The sequence below is a fragment of the Homalodisca vitripennis genome, unplaced genomic scaffold, assembly GCF_021130785.1.
Source record: "Homalodisca vitripennis isolate AUS2020 unplaced genomic scaffold, UT_GWSS_2.1 ScUCBcl_5644;HRSCAF=12461, whole genome shotgun sequence".
In the NCBI taxonomy this organism is placed as follows: domain Eukaryota; kingdom Metazoa; phylum Arthropoda; class Insecta; order Hemiptera; family Cicadellidae; genus Homalodisca; species Homalodisca vitripennis.
The window spans coordinates 26,487-37,108 of NW_025781766.1; positions in this window are offsets into that span (position 1 = coordinate 26,487).

Consider the following 10,622-nt stretch of genomic DNA (forward strand, 5'->3'; position numbering starts at 1 on the left):
TCAGGAATCACAACCACCATGTTGTGTCATTTAAGATGCAAGCTCTCAAGGTCTTTGATTTGTTTACTGGTTCCGGTCCGTATCGTCAAAAATAAAATTCAAACAAAGAATTATGAAAAGAATACATTGTTCAGATGACAATGTATGATTTGAAAGGCAATACAATTTATTTTCTTATCATTGGAAAATAATTTCTTATTAAAATATCTTGGAAACATCGAATAATCGTGAATAATACTCAACATGTCAAAGTGAAAATGTCAAATAGTTTTTTTTAGCTTTTGCATTCATTCTGTCCCATTAAATTGACAGATCTATCCACTTCCAACATTGGGGTCAGTCTTACAAATGATTGGTCTCCCAGTTGTGTGCCATAAATTCGCCGATATTATAATATGTTTCTGACGCTAAAAAACGTTTGAGGCGAATGTCTAACGCCTTAGGCGCTTGTGCACTTTTGATGGAATCTGAAAATATGTTGACATTAAAAAGAAAAATACAGGACAACCGCTCAATTTGAAATAGACTTGAGCAACAAAAACGTTATAAAGGAAGTTTGTATTTTTATCTTTGAAATACTTGCAATGAGCTATATTTAATTATAATACATCGTTTTACCTTCCAAGTATAGAAAAAGAATGAATATAAGCTACAGAGAAACAGTTTTTTTAATCAAATGCTTGATGTTTATAAGGACGTAGGAAGAAGACAGGGACTTCTGAAACTATTCTCCTTTGGTATACGTTCTTTATTTCTGAGCATACTAAAATGTGCAGAATTAATAAATAAAATACAATCATATAAGTTCCACGTTTTTAAAATTTTCAAATACTTATTTTGAAATTGTTTATTAACTTTATACATGCATGTAACTTTGTATCACATATGTGTAACTAAGTTTCGAAATAGAGACAAAACACGAAATTAATTACTTAATACATGATGTCATGACGTATTTGATACGTCACACGTGTCGGTCTCTAAAGGAATACGTGCTTCTCCTCAAGTTCATTGTTCGATCTGATATTTTATCAAGTCGTTAACATTTAATGTGTACAGTACGATATATTACATTGATTTTATGTCATAATTAATCAATAAATAGAAAAATATGTTGGACTTTTTAACAAATTTCTAGGTTTTACGATTTTGAATGTTTATTTAGCTCCAGTTTACCTTCACACAAATATAATTTTTTTAATTATTGAGGTTATAAGTATAATTAGAATAGCGCTGAAGACCAATTCTATTAATAAGTGCTACAGGATAAATATTTGCTACAAAATCTGAAATGATTTTAGCATTTTGCTAAAAGAACTTTTCAACCCAGCCTAAACCCTGCGTTCAGAAGAAATAGTAAAGATCCAAGAACTAATTCTTGGGGCATACATCAAAATGAAAATAAACCCCATCAAAAGTTGTTAAACATACTAAGTGAGATGCAGATAAGATTGAAAACATATATTATAGAACTATACCCCGTTTGCCATATATTCATTTTTTATAAGAATGTGTTGATGACCAATGTCAAAAGATTTATTCAACTCACAAAAGAGTCCCAAAACACACCTAACTTCATTAGAAAGAGCTATTGTTCTATGAAAGCTTATGCTTCTGAGATTCTGAGTTTTGGTCTGAAACCATACTGAAATTGTATAACACAATTGGATTCCAGAAAGCTGAAAAAACTCATTAACATCCAACAATTAAGCTAGAATAACGCCCACTCCTAGAATAACGACTAAATTAAATTACAAATGTGACTGTAAAATGTGAAAATTTCACATCAAGCGAGCAGTTTTGTATTGCGGAATACCAAGACTTAAAGTAGACCTCTGTGCTTCGTCTTATTTGAAAGTGAAAAGGAACAAGTTTGAGGACTATTGATCTTCGTGGTGCAATTGATCGTTATCTTTCTAAAGACACAAATAAACTATTTGAGATTCTTATTATATTCCTTATTGTATCATATCCAAGCAGCTCCCACCATGTACATCACGGTTATTCGATGAAAATTACAAAAACCAAACTGAAACCATTTAGAACGTCAGTATCTTTGAAAAGTCCCTACGGAGATCTGTAATTAAGTACATATTAATGTAATTAAAATATTCTAACAATAATCAGATCTCAAAGTGAAGATCGAAACTAAGCTGAAGACCTTATTTAAATTCTTCATTTAAATTTTTAATTTATTACAATGCTGCCAGTTTCGTATAATTAAACTTTATTACTTTTAATCCAGTGCTCACTAACACTTACAGTATCAACTTTCATGTCATGCTGCAATCCTGCCATATTTTATAATTCAATTCCTTAATATCGTGGTGTCAAATCTTAAATTTAAAATGTGGTACACTTTGCATGTTTTTAGTTAATAAAGTACTGTTTATATTATGACAGAGATTGAACAGTAAGTAGTAACTTAAGTCTTGATCAAGCATGTTGATGTATGCATTGTTAAACAACAGCCTTTAAAAGAACAAGGCAATTACCACAGACACTTCATTAATTTTTTTCAATGCAAAACTATTTCTTAACTTATCAGAATCTGATTCGTAACAATGAGCAGAATAATAGGCTACTTTCATTGGCTGAAAAAATAATCGTAAACTTTTATTTAAAGTGCTATGGTTTGAATGTATCTGATTTCTTCTAAGGAGACTACTTTACCCGTAATAGTTAAAATGTGATTTTTAAGATACATTACAAGTTTATAATGTAAATATTTTGAACAAATTATTTCATATGATAAATATTGAGTGAATATAAGTTTGAACTGAGAATTGCAATTTATGTATTTTATCGTATTATTTACAATATTCTTGGTCTGCCTAGTGAACGATAAAGATCACAATGCAAAGAAATGAGGAAAATAAAACTAAGCAAAATGTTTGTATATCTTATCAAAGAATTGTTCTGTTGGATGTTTCTGTCCTGAATTACGTATCCCCTTTTATTGTAAAGAATGGCCATAATAGTGAACTTATTCATGATTGTAGGACTGTAGGTCCACGCCTAGTTTGACGAGGGTGGCTGACGTCACTTTTCTGCAGGGTAGGACAGTTAGTCCACGCCGACACCTGTGGACTAACTGTCCTACTTTTCAAAACTGATCTGGCTGTGCATTAGTTTTTCTACCTGTACTTATTCTTTACTCTGGTCAGTGATGCTTCCACTACATTCGCACAGCGTACTGCTAAAGCAGCAAATATTAACAATAGTTTACTCAAGCTATCACATATGAAGTGGATTACTAATAGGGAATATATCTTAACGAATTCCATATAGCATTATATTACTATCTGATTAATTTGGCATTGTCCTAATGAATCATAAACATCTACAGTAAGTTTGTATTAGTTATTCCTTATATTGGACCATCGTTTGTATAATACTGTCTATACCAGTAGACACTATAATGGTTAGACATTCTTAAGTTAGAAATGGCGTAACTAACCTGACTTTATTTTATGTATATAATTTCGTTTCATTCTTTTTGCAGCTGTCTTATGTAGTGTACTGAAAATTATTTAGCAGATATAGAGTTTAGATTTCGAAACATCCATTCAAGTGCTGCAGTGTGAGTACGACGATCCCTTATCAACCCCTCGTCAAAAGAAACCCGTGAGTCGGACAGTGAGTCCCAGGCCGGTACCGTGGACCTACTGTCCACCCCTTAAGAAGTAGGTATGAAATGCTTCCGGCAGTGTTATGACGTGGACCTACAGTCCGTTTACCGGCCCTTTAACCCTCCAACTGATAATAAGAAACTCCCAGAATGATTCCATGGTTTTTGTCTTTGCGCAGTATATTTTACGGATATTTTTTTTTAATATCTGCTAAATGCTGAATAATATCATTTTTTTGTTAGAAACCAGAAAGAAATTTGATAATAATTCAAATATTCATTTACTGTATTGTTTTTTTTTAATTGTCCATAAATTGAAAAATTGATGAACGTCTGTGCCGACGGTCAATTGTAACTAAGGCTTTAATGAGTAATCCTCTCGGGTCGAAGAGACCGTAGTATGGCATGTTAGCAGACTCCATACTGGAAGAAGTCAATAATTCAAAATTCGTTGGAATACACCTCAATCGAGGTTTGGCATGGAATCACGTTTGCTTATTTTTAGCCTCTGGCTTTTATGATTTAAAGTCGTTAGCCAAATAGTACAGTTGCTGGACTTTACCAGGCCTTTACATTTTGGGATCAACTTTGCATCAAATGTCTGAACTTCCTAATAGTGGTCGAGATATACATTGGTATACGTCTGGAGGCAGAGAACTTCCTGTGCGGAATAGGAGGTATAGGTGTATGAACACTTGCTCTCACAGGCAGGTGTTCATTTTATCAGGTTACCAAATTGGTAGAAATTCCACAAGTCACTTGACATTCGCCTAAAAAGCTTTTTATCGTCAGTATTTGATAACCTGAACGAGTTTTTGGCATACAACCGGATTGCACGTAGGCTAAATTGTATATTCAACTGTTCACTTTTATGTAATGCAAATGGAAAGGAACATAAATTTAAATTACACTCGATGTGTCTTTTTTAATACATAGTTTGACTGCCTAGCCTGCAAAGGAGACCAAACCATATGTTACGGGATTTAAAGTATTTCGGTTTAAAACAATTTGAAGATTTTTAGGATTCCTAATTAATTGCACTATAGGAAACAAAACAGAGCTGCACAAAATCGAATCGTTAGTGAATTTATATCTACTATTTTAACCGGCTTTCTGAAAATTTCTCAGAAATATTAATTAACAACATGGTTTGATATTTTCTCTCTTTGGCTAGACACATTTAATTTACTTATTTTCTAACTTAAGAAACACATTGGTGTTTTTGTATTTAACATGTGCTGAAATGTCGTCTGTATGCCACTAGCGCGTATTGATTAAAAATTATTTAGTGCTTTATAACTACCAACAATCATTAATAAACAATATGGCCACAATTTCCAACAGACAGCAGTGTAACCATGGAAATAAATGAATAAAGTATCATAAGTTATAGAAAATTAAACACGTCTTATAAATGTCATAAAATTTATTTAAATATACCTTTCCCAAATCAACTAACTCCGATGTACAAAAATTGGTGAACTGTGACTAAGAAAATACTAGTAAGAACTTTACCAACACCTGCTGAAGAACACTAAGAGAGTGACTAAATTACCACAATACAGAGATCATGAAAATCAACACAACACTCGTGGACTGGAAGACACAGAGGTATGTCACGTAGATTAATGGCCGTTTACACTAAGTTCTACCGAGGACGCTGGTCACTTGGTACCAACATTTGTCGAAGTACATCCACACTGCTCGTCCCATTTCCAAGTTCTACCGAGGGCGCTGGTCACTTGGTACCAAAATTCGTCGAAGGACATCCACACTGTGCTCGTCCCATTTGCAAGTTCTACCGAGGGCGCTGGTCACTTGGTACCTAAATTCGTCGAAGGACATCCACACTGTGCTCGTCCCATTTGCAAGTTCTACCGAGGGCGCTGGTCACTTGGTACCAAAATTCGTCGAAGGACATCCACACTGTGCTCGTCCCATTTGCAAGTTCTACCGAGGGCGCTGGTCACTTGGTACAAAAATTTGTCGAAGTACATCCACACTGCTTGTCCCATTTCCAAGTTCTACCGAGGGCGCTGGTCACTTGGTACATAAATTCGTCGAAGGACATCCACACTGTGCTCGTCCCATTTGCAAGTTCTACCGAGGGCGCTGGTCACTTGGTACATAAATTCGTCGAAGGACATCCACACTGTGCTCGTTCCATTTGCAAGTTCTACCGAGGGCGCTGGTCACTTGGTACATAAATTCGTCGAAGGACATCTACACTGTGCTCGTCCCATTTCCAAGTTCTACCGAGGGCGCTGGTCACTTGGTACATAAATTCGTCGAAGGACATCCACACTGTGCTCGTCCCATTTGCAAGTTCTACCGAGGGCGCTGGTCACTTGGTACATAAATTCGTCGAAGGACATCCACACTGTGCTCGTCCCATTTGCAAGTTCTACCGAGGGCGCTGGTCACTTGGTACATAAATTCGTCGAAGGACATCCACACTGTGCTCGTCCCATTTGCAAGTTCTACCGAGGGCGCTGGTCACTTGGTACATAAATTCGTCGAAGGACATCCACACTGTGCTCGTCCCATTTGCAAGTTCTACCGAGGACGCTGGTCACTTGGTACCAAAATTTGTCGAAGTACATCCACACTCCTCGTCCCATTTGCAAGTTCTACTGAGGGCGCTGGTCACTTGGTACATAAATTCGTCGAAGGACATCCACACTGTGCTCGTCCCATTTGCAAGTTCTACCGAGGGCGCTGGTCACTTGGTACATAAATTCGTCGAAGGACATCCACACTGTGCTCGTCCCATTTGCAAGTTCTACCGAGGGCGCTGGTCACTTGGTACATAAATTCGTCGAAGGACATCCACACTGTGCTCGTCCCATTTGCAAGTTCTACCGAGGGCGCTGGTCACTTGGTACATAAATTCGTCGAAGGACATCCACACTGTGCTCGTCCCATTTGCAAGTTCTACCGAGGACGCTGGTCACTTGGTTCCAAAATCCAAGTCGATGTCCACTTATACTGTCCTCGGCCATTTCCAAGCATTTTAAAAGCATACACTTAGTAATAACTGAGTCTTTCGCCCGATGTTTGATCACTGTAATGACTTGTATTTTCGTGCAAAAATAAAAGACATCTAAAATCAGGAAATTACTTTTCTAACTTTATAAATAAAATTGAGTTATAGCTAAAATTATGAATAACAAATTTGGAGTGATACATCGAAAACAATTGTTCACAGGCCTAAAGCTCAAGATTACCGTAGTTTTCAAGATTATCATTTCAATTCATAAGTGAATGTAATGTTGGATGAATTATAATTAATTCTTTAATGTGTCACGCTTCATTTGAATTTGAGGCCAATCGCACCATCTATTTGTTTATTCCTTGTAAATCCTGAATGAGTGTAGGTGACCTGTGTAGTCTTGATACTTTATAAGGTTTACAGAGGATCATTAAATTAATAGCCCTGTAGTCAGAGAATTTAAGGACCATAAATCTGAATTGAACTTCTAACAAGCCAGGGATTGGTAAATTTGGTCTGATTGTGTTGGCCGAGAGACAAACCCGATTGTCAGTTCCTACGCTGACTCTGATTGAAATATCGCAGTCAATCTAGAGTTATTCCCTTATGTATACTGGCTGGAAAGTGGGCGCTTGGATGAATGAGCAAAGTCTGCACAGGGCAGTCTTAATCAAACCTAAAAATCTCATGCGATTCGACTCATACAATACATCAGCCATTCGACAGTGACTCAGTCTATGGACTATAAAACCCACATCTAGACGAGGAAGAGTGCTGCTCTATTAGCATCTCGATGCGAACATTTGCGCATGCCAGCATCACCAAAAGGTCTTCCGGAAAGGTAAGGATAGCCGCAGGTCTCGTAAAGGGTCCGGTTCGATTACTCCACCGATCGTTGGCCCAACGACCCAAACATTACTTTAGTTTAAAATAAGAGGGTCGTTGGCCCAACGATCAGTGGTGTAATCGGACTGATTTGTTTCATAAAGTAAAACATAACTAAAATGGGTCGTTGGCCCAACGAACCGTATTTACAATTTAAACAGTAAATTTACAATCAAGGTTCGTTGGTCCAACGATCCAAAATTTACTTACAAATACTAATAACGTATATGGTTCGTTGGGCCAACGACCCTATTGCAGTAACAAGTTAAATTGTAGAATGCAGGTTCGATTACACCACTGTTCGTTGGGCCAACGACCCGTTTTATAATTTATAGAGGTTCTATTAGTCCACTGGGTCGTTGGCCCAACGACCCGATCAAATAAAACATTGCATTTCAAATGAAAAGGGTCGATTAGTCCACTATGGACAAGGGCAGGCGGTACGGCAGCCGCTCTTCCTGCACTGTTGGAATTTTATCTTCATTATGAGCGTGAATACATTTGATGAAAATATAAATATATATAACTATAAATGTTATTATAAATTATATATTAATTAAATGCAGGTATGAGGTAACTTGTACATTATTAATATTTTTGTCGGTAAAGAAAAAATTACATTGGTTAATATAAACGTATATTTTTAGTTATAATTTCTTCTACATCATTGACGTGACTAAACAAATATATGTTTATATAAAATTTGTATAAACGGCAAAATCGTGATTTAATGTTTATTTAAACTACATTAGTATCGATTTTTTATCATATACATATACATGTACAAGTAAAAGAACTGGCCAATTCTCTTAAAAAAGCCAATGTATAATGTTCTGAAGCATTTAAACATTTTCGTGTAATCTGGTAAATTTCTTCAGATGGATATAAACTACATTTACAGTACATATTAGAGGTAACTATCAATCATTAAAGCTTAATTGAGAATATGTTGCCAACTTTAAAATAGAAGCCTCTGAAGAAGTAATGTTGATTGTTAATGGGATGTGAGAGAAGGCATTACATTATCCTATACCGGGTATTCTATATGAGGTAATCTATAAACGTAATGCAGCTGTTAGACTCGTAGTTATAAGTAGAATAGTGTAATTTGTGGTAATATATTAGAAATACAATTTTATTAGTGATGTCGCAAAAAAGAATTCAAATTTCACATGCAACTGTGAAAGTACAGTACTACTAGAGCTTTAATTTCCCATAAGTTCAACATTATTCTTTTGATGGGGTCTTCTTCAGTTTATTTCCAAGTTGAAACATGCAAACTTGAATTGATGTATCCGTGACAAACCTTGTTATAATTATTAATAGTTTTAATGTGAAGTAAACGTTTTCTTTGGCGTCTTCATTGTAGCTTTATACGCTGTGATGGCTGAGGAGAATAGTGATAACTATCGACCGTGATATGAAGTCGCAGTCATTTACATGATTTTATTCAGTTTTCATTGAGCCCTGTGGTTTACTTTTACAGTTAATTTACATAATAAAAGATGGTAAACGGATTAGGTCTTCGGTTTACACGGCCGGTGTCATAACCAACTGTTTTGGTCTAACCGTGGAAAGCTACCCTCCACCACAATATTTTTCCGGTTTAAGATCTGTTGTTTAAGATAGTTCCCCACATAAAAACCGATACATTGTAAGAATTTAAGTATCGTTTCGACGAGGTGTAAACTGCACAACACATCAAATATTATCAAATCATATAGCTCGTGTTTTAGTATTTAAGGTTATTTAACAACTATCGAGAAGTCTTCCATGAAATTTTTAAAACCTTCAAATTTGTGTACATTATTTACATTTACTCTATATCATTGTCCAGTATGACTTAGACAGTGAAGCAGTGGACCTGTACAGAAGGAGAATCAATCGTGGCCATTAGGCAAACTAGGCGGCTACCGAGGACGACAGCTTTAAGGGGTGGCTAAAAGAAAACAATTACAAGAATGTGTATAAATTACTTTACAGAAACCGAGCCAAAAAATACATAAAACAGGCTTGTGTCACTTTAAAATTCAACCTTTATCATATCAAACATTACTTAAAGTGTCAGCGTAAACCTTAGGTAAATTGAATATAGTACAATAAACCTTTGTAGTTACCCTCTGAATGTGAAATTGAAGACGGCAACAGTTTTAGTGTTGAGTTCGGAGTTGGGCGTGATGTGGCCTCGAAAAGCATATTGTCGCATCGCTTCTATAACCCCATTACTACTACTTGTCTAAACCTTTACTCAAGTCGGAGGATTGATCAGTCATTAGGCTAGTTTTGAGGGTTTTTTATCGACTCTGTGTAATTTTTATTAGCGGTATCTAATGTTGCTTGATTATGCGAGCATCCCGTATGTAAGAGGACACGCTAGTGGATGCTGCCTGCTCTTCCGAGGCTCTATATTTAACATGGAGCAAAAATTCAATGGAAAATGGGCACTTGACTTGTCTCAAACTTGATTTCTCAATCTTTCATTCCACAAACAGACTTTATAGTTGAACGCCTGGGGGTTTTGACTTCGGATTACAACTACAGTGAATGCATTTATATGGTCGATGTGGTATTTTGTTTTTCAGACTATAAATTGCAATGTTTATCAAATTCTTTATCTAGGTTTTTTCATTGTTTAAACAAATTACTATAAAAATTCATCTTTGAGCATCTAGTTTTGCTCTAAATGGTATTTTTCAAATTATATGTGAAATTTCACCTAAATAGATGTAGAGAAACATCTATTAAGAACACCACTACTCTTGGTGTGTTTTTGATTATATTTAGGGTTGTCGGGCTCTTGAAATGTAGTAAAACGTGGAGGGAAGAGCGGAGCTGCAGGTGCAAAGTACAATGGAAATATGTAATATAAAAGATAATATACATGTCGCCTTATTTTCAGATTTTAGGACTGTACGTCCACGCCTAGTTTGACGAGGGTGGCTGACGTCACTTTTCTGCAGGGTAGGACAGTTAGTCCACGCTGATACCTGTGGACTAACTGTCCTTCTTTTCAAAACTGACCTGGCCGTGCATTAGTTCTTCTACCTGCACTTATTCTTTATTCTGGTCAGTGATGCTTCCACTACATTCGCACAGCGTACTGCTAAAGCAGTA